The 14,464-nt window shown below is 42.8% G+C and overlaps 2 pseudogenes; both read right to left on the reverse strand.

Annotated features, from left to right (window-relative positions):
* Positions 1-2,097: 2,097 nt before the first annotated feature.
* Positions 2,098-3,947, reverse strand: LOC127762501 (uncharacterized; annotated as a pseudogene).
* A 729-nt stretch (positions 3,948-4,676) lies between these two features.
* LOC127762502 (disease resistance protein RGA2-like) lies at positions 4,677-8,947 on the reverse strand (annotated as a pseudogene).
* Between the last annotated feature and the right edge of the window lie 5,517 nt (positions 8,948-14,464).

The following is a 14,464-nucleotide window of genomic DNA, read 5'->3' on the forward strand; positions in this document are numbered from 1 at the left end:
TAAAGAAAAAAACCGTATATCGCACTGGATTCATGAAGAAACTCCTACTGACATCATTGGTCCATGTGATAATAACATATTCTGCATATCGTGCCTATCTTTTGTTTGTTAACTCGGAATTTTTACCATTAGGAAACAAACAGAAACAAATATGAATGGTTCAGAAATTGGGAGGTGCCACGAATTCAGAGAGGAAGGGGGAGAGACTACACTCAATGTTCAGACCTCTGAGGACCCATACATAATATTAGAAATTCATGCAGGATAAGAGAGTAGTTCGAAAGATGTTTTAAACATTGCTTAAGTTCACAACAAGGCCAACACCTACCTTAAATCCCCGAATTTCAGACCATCCTCTCCAGCAGTGACAAAGGTATTCACGTTTTCCTTACTGATAGAATGACAAGAGTCAAAACTCAAAAATTATCTTTTGGAATAGACCAGAGTAACAGTACAACTGGCTACCTCACAGATGGTGCCCACGACACGGTTCTGATGGGAGCAGATTCAGCAGTTACACACATAAAAGGTTTTGAACCTGTTTATCAACAGAACACATGATTTAGTTTTGTTTGCAAACAGAACAGAATAAGAAAAGCGAAGATTTGGGAACTCCAGTAACTGGCTGCTTTTAAACCAGCAAAGCAGTTCTACAGTCAGACATGTTGTCAGTAAAGCAGTTCTTCAAACTTCCAACTTTTCCATCACATCAAAACTTTCATACACACACAAACTTTCAACTTTTACGTCACATCGTTTCAATTTCAATCAAACTTTCAATTTTAACGTGAACTAAACACACCCTAAAGCAACCTGGAATATAAAAAAGTCAATCACAGAACTTTCAGAACAGCAACTTGAAAGACTCAAAGGTCACATGATTTAAGATAAGAAAATAATTTTGTTGGGTAAGGAAAAGGTACCGTTCCATCGTGACATCCCGCCAATAACATATCATGAGAGGGTGACCAATCAACTGTCAAGGGAATGCTGTTTACCATTATGAAGAGGCAATGGCTTCAAAATTAAAGTTCATGCTGAGGAATTTAGAAATATATCCAAATCTTCCACCTAGTTTGAGCTACTACTAGCAAAAAAAAAAAAAGTCTACAGGTCCAATACCTTTGTCTGTTCCCGCACTTTACTTAGTTCATTCTAGGTTTTCGGTGCCATCGTCCTTTGCTATGTTATATCTAGGTGCATGCATTTCCCTTTATAACATTTTCGTTTGGAAATACATGTTAGCTTGTTTTGTTGTCATTTCATTTAATAACAGAATACTCCAGAAAAAAAAACTTGTTAGACTAGCTTAGTAAGGTTAGCATTCCTACAATCCTATGCATATATTTATTTATCTTTACATAGAAGATTAAACATTTGTTTTCATTATTTGTGATCAGAAACAAGCAATGGGTCAAATTTATAGAAATGGCATGCCAAAACTATTAGAAATTTTCCCAATTTTCTAGCTTTTTTTTCACTATTTTCCACATTTTTAGTAAACAATTTTTTTTTGAAATTTCACATTGGTTTCTTGACAAAATCAATCGGTTTTTGATACAAACAGATTGATGTTTTCACTTTCAACTGTCGATAAGAATTTCAACGTTTCCATTCGAAATTTTGGTAAAGCCAATCGGTTTTTGACACAAAGACCGACCGATATGAATTTGTTGGTTTTCAATCGGATTTCGTGAAAACCAACGTGCTGCCAGCGTTTGGCATGGAAGGTGGTATCGGAACTGTGAACCCTGGTGGTGGCCATGCTGGTGATAGCCTGCTGTGCTGTTTTCTCTTGCAAATCTGATCCTTGCATCAGGCTCCAAACCGATTACCATTCATATTACAGCTAGATACTCCATGTGTTGGTTCGTTTTGTGGCAAGATTCTTCAAATAGAAGTATTACTGGTACATGCATGTATACTGATACAGCAATGGTGCTAGCAATGTGAACAAATCTTACCTACTAGAATATGTAGATGAAAAAGAGGTCTGTTCATTTTGCCTAGATACCTAATAGCACAGGTAAAAGCCTTCTACTTCGAACCCATAAAACACATAAGTTCCTCATTTGAAGTCACATCTGCACCGGATAGTTAATTGGTTACAACATGTATGTTTTTCGGATCATGCAAAACAGTTTCGTCCTTTGAATCATTAGAAAAAGAAGAGTACGAAGCAGAGAACACTAGAAACTGTAAAAACAAACTTGTATAAAATGACATGTTCACTTCTTCAGCCGATTTTCCATGCTTTGACATGTGCTCTTTCTTCCCATCTGTTTTTCTCGTTCCGTTCATTGTTGTGGCCTCACCAGAACGGCCACCATTATTAGAAGTAGACTCATTGCTACTGCTCACAGCCTTCACTTTAGCTGGTAGGCCTTTCTTCTTGCCATCTAATCTCTGCTCCTTGGTCCCTATTGTTGCAACAGGTGGGCATGATTTTCTTCTTATCCTGCCATTTTCTATTTTCTCACCTACATCCAATGCTGGCGCACGGCATGTAAATATAGATCTTGTTGTGGTCAGATTCTTCGGTGCATTGTAAGGGAGTTCAGGTTTCGTCACATTCTTAAGTCCACTTGTGGTACTGCCTTGGCTTGCGTACGTAGCATCTGTCAGAGTGTTTCTTGTTTGCATTCCTACTTGCTGTAGAAACTGTAGGTGCAGTTGCAGCAACAGGTTTGCCTGCTCATTATGCCTGCGTAAGTTGATCTCTTTTCAATTGTGCAAGGTTAGTTATTCTCAGTGGAGATGGATGGTGCAGCCCGTCTGAACAAGTTCTTTGATGATGAGTCAGGTGTGGGTAACCGATTTTTTTTTGTTGCCTTTGTCCTCCCAGAAAGCTCTCATGGATAAAGTCAAGATCAAGATAAGCTCTTCGATGAAGAAACAAGTTCTATTTCAGACGCGCTACATGACTGCTTTTGACACCTTTTTCATGTTGGTGAGCTGGCTAATTTGGAAGGAACGCAATATCAGAGTTTTCGACCAAAGAAGCAAGACGGCTAAGCACCTTGTGGCAGATATTAAAGAGGAAGTTGCAGTTTGGAGAGCTGCGGGTGTTTTTCAGTGTTGTGAGGAGTAACCCGCGCCACCCCCCCCCTCCGGTTTCTGCTCTCCAGGGGTGTTAGTCCCCGGCTCGACAGTTTAATGTTGTGTAAAATCTATAACTTTCCCCCTTTCAATCTTAATGAAATTTGGTCGGCTCCTTCGCCGACCCGGCAAAAAAAAAAAAAGAAACAGGTTCTAGAAATGTGGTTTTCAGTTGAGGAGAAAAGCTGCATCTGGGATTTTTTTTTTTAGATGTAGGATAATACAGAGCAGATAGTATACCCTGGAAGCTGAAGGTTTAACTGGTTGAGGGATAGGTTGCTTCTTCTGGAAAATCATTTGAGAGGAGTTGGTTGGTTTCCGTCTCTATGGAAAGAAACAGTGGTGTAACTGGAGGCGTCTTCAGCCTGAAACGAGCTGTGCTTCTCAAAAATAGTTCCAACAACACAGGTATATGATCTAGAACAAGTGAATTATAAGCTACCTGTCATAATCATGCTTCTCATCCACTGTTATGAGGAAATCCTCCTTCCCTGATGGGGCTTTGCTGGTGTGGCCACCCATCACAGATTCAGATTGAGAGGAATACAAAAACTGCAGTGAGTTTATCCATCTTTGAATCACGCCTAGACATATTAAGAGATTGTGAATATGTCCATAACATTTCTGACAACATGTGTAGGAAAAATAGAAATGCAAGAGGCAAAGATCTCACCTTGGATAGCATCAAACTCAACAGAGTACTTGTGTTCCAGGAGGTTAATCGATATTATCTTTGTCACGCTTATACAGCTCCCTGAAGAAAACTATGCTCTCATATTTGTCTTTATAAATTGCAGAGGGGACCTTAGACTTTTGCTCATCCCAGAAATCCTCCTGATGCTGTTCATCTTCAAGAACAAGCTATATGTTCGCTGCAGAAAAAGACTACAAAGATCACCAGAGGCATGGAGACTGCGCCTAAGTCACAAAGTTTACGTGAATACTACTACTCTAAAGAATACTACTACTCTCAATCAGCAGTGCAGATCTTGGGTAGATGTGGCCAAAGGGATGGCTGACGAGGCTTCTCTTTGGCATAAAGCAAACCCAGCGATTCCTGCGCTGCAATTCAGGAGGGAGGGTGTGTTTAGTTCACGTCAAAATTGAAAATTTGGTTGAAATTGGAACGATATGACAGAAAAGTTGAAAGTTTGTGTGTGTAAGAAAGTTTTGATGTAATAGAAAAGTTGGAAGTTTGAAGAAAAATTTTGGAACTAAACTCGGCTGGAGTTTGGTTGCCAAACTCAGTGCGATAGATAGACCTAGGATTAACTGTCAATGTCCTGTATCAGTCCCATGCTGTTTTTTCTTTCAAATGTAAATAACTTTTATTTCTCTTAATGGAAAAAATGCGCTCCTTGCGTATTCCTGAAAAAATATTACTACTCTAAAGGATCCAATTTTTCCGGCAATTCCAAAGCAAACTCCCGGCGCTTAGCTTATGTAATTAATTAATTAGCTTGTGAATAGTGGCAGAGTGAAATAATGGAAGAGCAAAGCATACACACCTCACTTTGAGAGTGAGCAGGAGGGGAGGAGCCCCTTTACAAGCTTCTTCAGGCTTGATGTTGATTCCGTCACTTATGTTTTGCTACTGGAACAACTATACGTGGAATGGAGGAGATCAGATCAAAATACTCGCCACCTTCTCTGCACCGTCTTTCCAAGCTAGGGCAGCCTGCTACCATTAGGTATCGAAGGGTCGGAATCTGATGGAGGAGACCCTGTGGAAATCTCTCTATCTCTGGGCACCCCCGTAATCTTCAATTCTTCAAGGGAAATAAGGCCATCCATCCCATCAGGCAACTCTTTCAGGTCATGACAGTGCTCAAAACTCATAGTCTTTAGCCTGGCCAAATTTCCAAGGTTCGAAGGCAGTGCCACTAATCTGGGGCAAAGTAGCAGACACAGCTCCTCAAGGGATGCAGGCATCGTCGGAATATCCAATAGACTTTTGCAGTCTTTGATGTGAAACTTCTCTAGATAGTAGAGTGGCATGATTTCCTCCGATGATGAACCCTTTCCTTCAAGGTTATCACAGTGTTCAATAGACAGGGATCGAAGGTGAATCAAGCTCATGAGCTCCTCCATTGGCCAATGCACAAGGTCGTTGCATGCACCAATACACAAATCCTCCACAAAGGCAAAGCATTTCCATAGCCCAAGATGCATTTTGGATAAACCGGATGCAGCTGTGAAAAAGTTGAGGCCATATAGCCTCAAAATCCGAAGGTTTTCTAGTGGGCCTTGGTTTGTGTCGACCTCCAGAGTGGCCATTTGGTTATATGACGAACTAATATGTAGTTTCGTGAGAGATGGCCATGAGCCCAACGACATTCTCATAGACTCATTTTCCCGGTAAATGAGTTCAGACAAAGTGGTTAGATGTGCAAGTGAGCTCATTGCAAGACTGCAATATCTATATGTTTTCAATTCTTTTAGAACTAGGCAATCTGGAACACTTGCAAGTTTTGGACAATCAGAGATACATAGCGTTGCGAGCTTCGGAAACGTAACTAAGCTAGTATTGGCCTCTCCAGTAGTACTTTCTGTCCATTTCTCCAAGTTCGATAACTGGCTTAGTGTCATATCCTTTAACCTTGGGAAAATTTGTAGAGGGATGTAGTATCCTTCGGCTTTCACACCAACGACATTCATAAACAATGTGGTTATATTCTCCATTTTAGATAAAGACATACACTCAATCGAGACCAAAAACCACACAGTCGATAGATCCTTACATCCTGAACAGTTGGAAAAGTGGAGAGTTGTTAGGCACTGCAACATTTGTGGGTCTTCCATCCATTGTGGGATCTTTAGGCCACTATATCCGTGTAGTTCCAAAATTTTGAGCTTAGCATGAGGTTTAAGCGACTCCAACACTTCTTCCTCGTTGCATCCCTTGTTTTCAGGCATGCAAAATTTGGTTTAAAGAAGATGACGAACCGGTTTAAAGAAGATGACGGCGTCGTCGGCATAGAGCGAATTATTTGGTGCTCTGCTCCGGTGGTTAACTTTGTCAAGCAACCCGGCTGACATTGCTTTCTGCAACATAGCATGAAGAGTATCCATCACCAGGACAAAAAGAAGAGGAGATAATGGATCCCCTTGTCTTAGCCCCCTCATAGGCTTGAAGGGGTCACTTAAAGTGCCATTGATGTCAATCCTTGTTTCTGCAGTTAGGAGAAGAGCCGACACCCAACCTCTCCATCTCCTCCCAAAACCTCTGTGTTTTAACATATCCAAAAGGAAGCTCCATGAAACTGAATCAAAGGCCTTCGAGATGTCAAGTTTAAGGAGAACCATTGCTTTCCTCTGTCGATGAAATTATCTTGTCAGCCCTTGAACGAAAATGAAGTTCTCATGGATAGATTGGCCTTTGATGAACGATGTCTGAGTGCGAGAGACCAGCTCACCCATTCTCGGAGTGAGCCTCAGAGCGATGACCTTCGTTGCCAATTTGGCAAAGCCGTGAATGAGGCTAATAGGTCTATAATCCTTCAAAAGGGTAGAGGCCTCCTTCTTTGGCAGCAACGTAATAATCGCTATGTTCAGCATTTCCAAATTCTGAGAGTTGGCTGAGCAAAATTTCAGCAACGCAGCCATCACATCCGATTTAATGATGGCTATGTTCAGCATTTCCCTTTATGTTTAGCATAAAGGCATGCAAAATTTACTACTACCCCAAGAAAGTACTAGTTCACTTAGATCTTGCTTCAGATGGAGATTGGCATCTTTTCCATTTTTCCTGCTATTTATTTTTCTCAAATTGTACAATTCCAACCTATTGGCAAGGTGATTCAAGTCTTTGAGCTCCTCAATTCCACGGCCAGGTTCAGTGTCCAAAATAAATGTTGTTAGAGTGCGAAGATTTTTCAGTAGGCTAATATTTGGTGGCATCCGCTTCAATGGACAGCTAAAATGATAAAGATGGATGAGCTTGCTCATTGTTCTCATACCTTCCGGTAAATATCTCAGTTTTTTGCAACGGTTCAGCCTTAGTGTTTGTAAGTTATACATCGTGCATATTGAACTTGGCAGCACATCCATGTCAGACCCAAAAAGGTCAAGATACCGTAGATGCTTTGGATTGATGACCTGGCTATGAAAAGAGCAATCATGCATACGGACAGTACCCAAAGCTCTTAATGACATCAGTCTTAAGTCAGTACCAATATCTCTTAATGACATCTGTCTTAAGTTATTAATATGTACTGGTAACCACAGAGTTATCAAAGTGCGGAGACAAGATGATGTTTTGAGCAATCCCACTGTTTGACTCATTGCTGATATGCAACGTCCGGTATATGCTTCCTGTGGGATTAACTGTTCTGAAATTACATTATCATCTGCCACATCTTTTACTAAATCATGCATCAAATCATGCATTTTGCAAACGGAAAAAAAACCTTTCCTGTTTCACGTCTTGGAGGAAGGATCTCCAAACCAAATTACGGAAAACATATTCCCCCTTTTGTTCCAAACCCATTGTTTCGTCTTCCTGAATGAAACCATTTGCCATCCACAGTTGGATCAACACTTCTTTGTCCATCTCATGGTCCTTTGGGAAAACTGAACAAAAGGCAAAGCATTGCTTCATTTCAGGTGGTAGGTGTCTGTAGCTCAATTTTAGTACAGGTAGTATATCATCTTCACCCCTGTCATTGTCCCCAATATTGCTTCTTGCAATTGTTTCCCATTCCTTGACTTGTTGCTTTGAACTCATCATATCACCCATTGTCTTCAAAGCAAGAGGAAGCCCCTTACATTTCTTGACAATAAGTTTGCCAGCGGTGACCAATTCAGCTTGCTGTTGTACGCCTTTATTGAATGCTTTCTTTGAGAATAGTTCCCATGAATCATCGTCACTCAGACAGGCTGGGTTATGGGATTCTAGGGTGCCCATTATAGATGCTACTTGTTGGCTCCAAGCTGTCACTAGTATAGCAGTTCCATCACCACCACCAACAGAAGACAGGAGTGGCTTTAGGTCTTCCTCTCACTTCTTCTTTTCTTCATTCCATACATCGTCGAGCACGAGCAGAAACCTTCTCTGGCCAACGACCTTATGTAGTTCCTTTTGCAACAACTCGACGTTGTCAAGCAGTTGGAATGCTTTATTTGTAGCCAATTCAATGATGGATTTCAGAAGGGAGACAACTTCAAAGTTGTCTGACACACAGTGCCACATCTTTAGCTCGAAGTGATTCTGAACCCTGTAGTCATTGTAGACCATCTTGGCGAGCGTTGTCTTGCTTAAACCCCCCATCCCCATGATGGGGAGAACCTGCAGGTTCTCCCACTTGTGCTGATCTCGCTGATCGAGCAACAGTTTGATCACCACCGCCTCCTTGTCGTCGTCTCTGCCAAAGATATCATCTAATTCATTTGATGGCAGCGCTGAGTACGTCTGCCAGTAAGGAAGTTGATGTACTAGCTCATCTTGCAGCAACAGGCCAAACATGTTCATCTCTTCAACCAGCTCGTTGATGTTCTTGAGCACTTTGGCAAGCTTCCTGCTCATGGTAAAACGGAACTCGAGTGGGGTCATGCAGCTTCGTACCTTGTGTCCCAGCGACTCGAGGCTCATGGCCTCGCAGCGCAGCGCCTCGTACTGGAACTCGTTGAGCATGTCATCGGCCTCGTCGGCGGCGGCGTTGAGGTCTTTCATCCAGCGCTTGATGGCGGGGTTGGTCTCGCTCTTCAACTCGGCGTCCGCCAGCAGCTGCCGCTCTAGCTTAGGGCGGTCGCCGTCGACGCCATACATGCGGGTGACTTTCTGGACAAGCACGTCGGTCGCCTTGCCGATCACCCCGCGCACCACGGGGAGAAGCAGCGATTCCGCCATGCTCCACGGGGACTAGTTCTTAGCTGCAAGCCTCCCTCTGCAATTGCTCTCTTTCACAGGCTATCTGCTACTCTCTCTGCTACCTACAGATCTAGACAAGTCAAGATGATATTTTTGGCTGTCACCATATTCAATGATTCATATGATTCTCAAGTTGACTGACTTTTGTGATGTTGTCCCTTGACTTTTGTGATTCACAGTGCAGGAACGTGGCGAGTTGGCACAGCTCGCCACGTAGGACAGCTGCTAATGTGGCAGTGGGGACCATTTCTTTGTGAGGAATACGGGACTAGGCCTTGTTGAGATCCCAAAAATTTTGGGCCAAAACGTCACATCGGATGTTTGGACACATGCATGGCGCATTAAATGTGGAAAAAGAAAACCAATTACACAGTTTGCATGTAAATTACGAGACGAATCTTTTGAGCCTAATTGCGACATGATTTGATAATGTGATGCTACAATAAACATTGGCTAATGACGGATTAATTAGGCTTAATAAATTCATCTCGCAGTGTACATGCGGAATCTGTAATTTGTTTTGTTATTAGTCTACGTTTAATACTTCAAATGTGTGTCCGTATACTTCAAAAACGTTACACCCCTGGAACTAAACACATCCTAACTTGAGACACGAGAAGCTCAACGGAAAAAGCAGATAAAAGCATGGAATCCAGGCTGTAGACCATCATCCCCACCTCCCCACCATCGAAACAAACCTCTCTCTCCACCGTCGGAGTCACTGTCGCTCTGGATCTGCGCCGCCACCGTCGCCCTCGGTGCTCTGTCTCCTCATCACCGGCCGGAAGTGGAGGGCACCGACGAGCTCTCACGCCGCTTCGGATCCTCGCTGCCACCGTCGTCCTCGGAGCCCTCGTCGCTGGCCGAGAATGGAGGGGCCCCGGAAGCTCTCGCGTTGATGCTGTTGCCCTCCGAGACCTCGTTGCCAACCAGGAGAGGAGGGGCCCCGGCGAGCTCCCACGCCGCCGCCGTCGCTCGCCGAGCGCTCGTTGCCGGCCAGGAGAGGAGGGGTCCTAGCGAGCTCTCGCGCCGCCGCCGTCGCCCTCCGAGCCGCTGTTTGGGAGGAGGTTGGGGAGCCGCTGTCCTCTGTTGGAGCTCGTTGTGCTGCCAGCTGCCGTTGAGTTGTGGTGGTTGGGGAATAGAGAGAATGATGGAAGGGGAGAAATTGTATCCTTGTTTCTGAATTTTAGGGTGTTTAGTGCTAAATTTTATACGTTATGTAGTTTAAAAACATGTGAGGACAAAAATAGAAGATGGCAAAAGCTGACATGAAAAGCTAAGAACACCCTTAGGGCGTTCACATTGCGCCGATGTGGCGTACAGCCTCCTCCCCAAACCAAATATTCGTTGCCACGTCATCCATCCGCATGGCCTCCTCAAGAACGCGAAGCAAGTTTTGGCTACGAGTTCCTCGTCTCAAGTGGTAGGACCCACACGTGCTAGAGGAGAGAGGGGAGAGGAGCGAGGAGGAGGGGAGATGTAGTGCCCGGAGTGAGGAGGAGGGGAGATGCAGCGGCGTGAAGCCATCCCCGACCACGCCATTGTCGTTGCACCCGTGCAGTACTCGAACTTGGCCACCGCCATCATCACTCGCTGGTATGCTCACCCAAGCGCAATGGCATGGAGTGCAGCTCCGGCCTTCGAGCACAATGGCGGGGATGACAAACGAAGGCGAAAGAAACGCGCCATGGTGGCGAGGGAGGGCCCGGCGATGGTGACGGTGGCGCCCTACACTGGTGTGAACGAAGGAGATGGATGAGCTGTAAATTTGACGGGAGTGGTATGAAATGAAGAAATTCGCTATCCTAGTGGTAAAATCTTAAAGGCTTACGAATTAAGTGGTAAATTCTTAAATGTAGGCGTATTGAACGGGGGAAGAGTGGGCGGCGGCCACGGCTCCGTGAGATCCAGGCGGCGCGACGCATCGCGCAAGAGAGAGCGAGAGAGATGAGTGCGGCGATGGAACCCTAACGGCCGGGAGTTTTTTTGTTTTCTTTTTATTTTTCTTTTTTGACGTGGCTGGGGGTTTCCGGAGGGGGAGAGATGGCATGTAAGAAAAGGGAATTCTACGAAAAGACCCCTCAGTTTCCACGATTCAGGGCGCGGTCCTTTTTTCTCATTTTTGTCACCTTCGTATTAGATTTCGTAGAAATAGAAGGGTCTAAACGTAATATATTTAAACAGGAACAAGTATGGCGAGGACATATATCAAAATAGCTATAAAGGAGAGGGCTTTTCTGCAAAATTCACAGAATCAACGCGGACTCACGAGAGGCCGTGAAATCTACTTGCCGTCCCACGCGCGCTGACGTGCCGTGCTCCGGCAGCATCCACGCCAGCGCAAAACTCAGACGAGCGAGCAGCGGGGGGAGGTTTTAATACTTTAGATGCTATGCCCATTGAAAAATGAAAATGAAAATTACCGAGGAAAATGAGAAGAACCGTTTTCGTATTTATTTATTACAAATAAGCAGGGATGAATCCAGCAGGTAGACCCGTATATCCTAATTTTGAGATTCATGAGAGCTTTCTATCTATATTGGGCTTATGGAAGAAGATGAAGAGGATGATCTGTATTAGGGAGAAGATAAAGTGGTACGCGCTCGGTCAAATTGGTTGATTTGGCGTTACATAGTGCGGGCCCATAGGTCACTTGGGTACTTACTTTTGGACTACTCTCTCCGGTTTGAAATTTGTTAGCGTTTTAGCTCTTGAACCATTGTATTGTATGATATTTCTTGACGTTTTAGCTTTTTTTTTTTTTGCATCTTGGACCTGCTTGCCCTTGCATGCATGCAGCCGGTCATTACTCCCATTATTTCCAACGTCATGCATGCTGCGCGGGGCGCTGCCTTCTATTCGCCTCCTTGCACTACTTTCGCCATGGAGCAGGTCGTGCAGGACGCCACCGCTGCCGTGGAGCAGGTCGACGCTGGCGCCGTGGTGGTGAAGCTCGCACAACAGGTGGACGGCGCCGCCGTTGTGGTTGACGCTGCCGGCGTTGTGCATGAGTGCAAAAATAAGTGGACACCAAGAATCGAACTCAAGACTAGTAGCTTCAGTTTTGCATGCGATGGCCACTCAAACCAAGAGCAGGTTGTGGTTTGGTGTACCTCGAAACCGTATTTGTTAGGGGTAAAACAGGAAGTAAGAACACTAATTAATCACTCATTGGTATGTGTAATCATGTCTAAAACGTCAACAAATTAGGAACTGGAGGGGGTAGGTGGTTAGAGGTAGCAGCGAGGCGTGATTCGGCCTTGTTTTGTTCCCAAAACAAAAATTTTCACGCTATCACATCGAATGTTTGGATACATACATGGAGTATTAAATGTAGGAAAAAAAAACCAATTACACAGATTGTATGTAAAATGCGAGACAAATCTTTTAAGCCTAATTGCGTCATGATTTGACAATGTGGCTCTACAGTAAACATTTGCTAATGACGGATTAATTAGGTTTAATAAATTTGTCCCGCAGTTTTCTGGCGGAGTCTGTAATTTGTTTTGTTATTAGACTATGTTTAATACTTCAAATGTGTTTCCGTATGTCCGATGTGACAACCAAACCCAAAATTTTTTCCCCAACTAAACCAGGCCTCATTCTTCGAAATTGCTAATTAGCGCGTACCCGCTATTAGCACAAGCGGCGCGAGTTTCTGGCCCACCCCCACGCGCGTCCCATCTCTTCCTTTTTTTTTTCCTTTTTTTCTCGCTTCTTTTTTTTCCCCCGCGCCGTGAAATGTTTTTTTGCCGATTTTTTTTGTGATCTTTTTATTTTAGAAATTGAATCTTTCATCTTTAATTGCTGCTGAAAGTTTTGAATTTGAGTTGAAAGTTTTTAAGATTTGAGTTGAAAGTTTTTAAGTTTTGAGATGAAAGTTTTCAAATTTGAGTTGAATGTTTTTGAACCTTAGATGAAAGTTTTTAAATCAGAGTTGAAAGTTTTCAAATCTTAACTTAAATAGTTGAAAGTTTTTAAGATTTGAGAAGAATGTTTTTAAGTTTTTAGATGAAAGTGTTCAAATTTGAGTTGAATGTTTTTGAATCTGAGATGAAAGTTTTTAAATCTGAGTTAAAAGTTTTCAAACCTTTAGTTGAAAGTTTTTAAATTTGAGTTGAAAGTTTTCAAATATTGACTTGAAATTTTTCAAATAAAGATTTGAAAGTTTTAAAATAAGAGTTGAAAACTTTTAGATTTAAGTTGAAAGTATTAAAATCTTGGCTTGAAAATTTTGAAATCTAAGTTCAAATCTAGACTTGAAAGTTTTCAAATATTAGTTGAAAAGTTTCCAAATCTTGAATAAATCAAAGTTGAAAGTTTGTTTCAGTTAATTAAACAAAGGGAAGAAACATACGCATTCTTATCAAAAAAAAAAAAGAAAAAAAACAGCGCTAAGCGCTCTTATGGCCGTGAAAGTGCGCGGCGCCTCTGATGCTAGCGCTTAAGCGTGTAACAGGAACCCCCCTCATTCATTGGTATTTGGGGGCTAGGGTTGGGATGGAGGCTATATGCCTGAAATCTATGAGGCGGATGGTGTGAGGTGGCGATGCGACCACACAGGGGAGTGCCCGAGGCATTAGGCTACCAGCAGAATGCAGGCGCAAGTCACTGGCATGGGCAAGTCAACTGGTTCTAGTCTATTATTGCTACTCTGCTCATCTCGTTCGCTCCTTAGCTAATAACCTTGTGCTAATTAGCTAATGGCCTTGTGCTAACCAATGAGGATTCTGTATTTTTCTCTAGTATCTTGCTAATCAAGAATGCACTTTTATGTTGGCAATGCACTCCTCCGTTTTCTTTTCTATTTGATTATGTTAACATTGAATTTGATGTAGGTAAAGGTACGTACTTTACTTTGCTTTTATTGACTTAGGGCCTGTTTACTTTGGCATAGTTGCCGAAATTTTGACAACTTGTCAAAATTTCGACAGGATTTCTTATATAATTACAAAAATTTGATAGTAAATTAAATGAACAGGCCCTTAGACTTAAACTTTGAGCCTATCCTCACTATAGTTTGACTAGATGTCCACCCTAGCAATCTGCTTAAGAGATACTCCATCCGTTTCATATGTAAGATTTTCTAGCATTACCCATATTCATATAGATGTTAATGAATCTAGACACACATATATGTTTAGATTTATTGACATCTATATGAATATGTGCAATGCTAGAAAAACTTACATTATGAAACGGAGAAAATAGAATCATAAGGCTTCTTCCACCAATTTGGACTATAGTTTGTAAGGTTGCACATAGATTTTATAATATTTAATTAGATTCCTTGGTACGAAATGAAATTGGTTAGGACATTGTAATACCAATTTGTTGCAGGAGCTAGCCTGACCACCGTCCAACTGCGTCTGTAGTTTTACTCCTTACCTCGTTGCACGGAGGTAAAGATGCCACGTGGGATAAAACCACCTTTGAAACTGCTCGGGGAGTCGATTTGCAACGGTTTTGAGTGTTGGAGGATGGGTTATACCCGAT

This window comes from Oryza glaberrima, chromosome 2 (genome assembly GCF_000147395.1).
Source record: "Oryza glaberrima chromosome 2, OglaRS2, whole genome shotgun sequence".
Classification (NCBI taxonomy): Eukaryota; Viridiplantae; Streptophyta; class Magnoliopsida; order Poales; family Poaceae; genus Oryza; species Oryza glaberrima.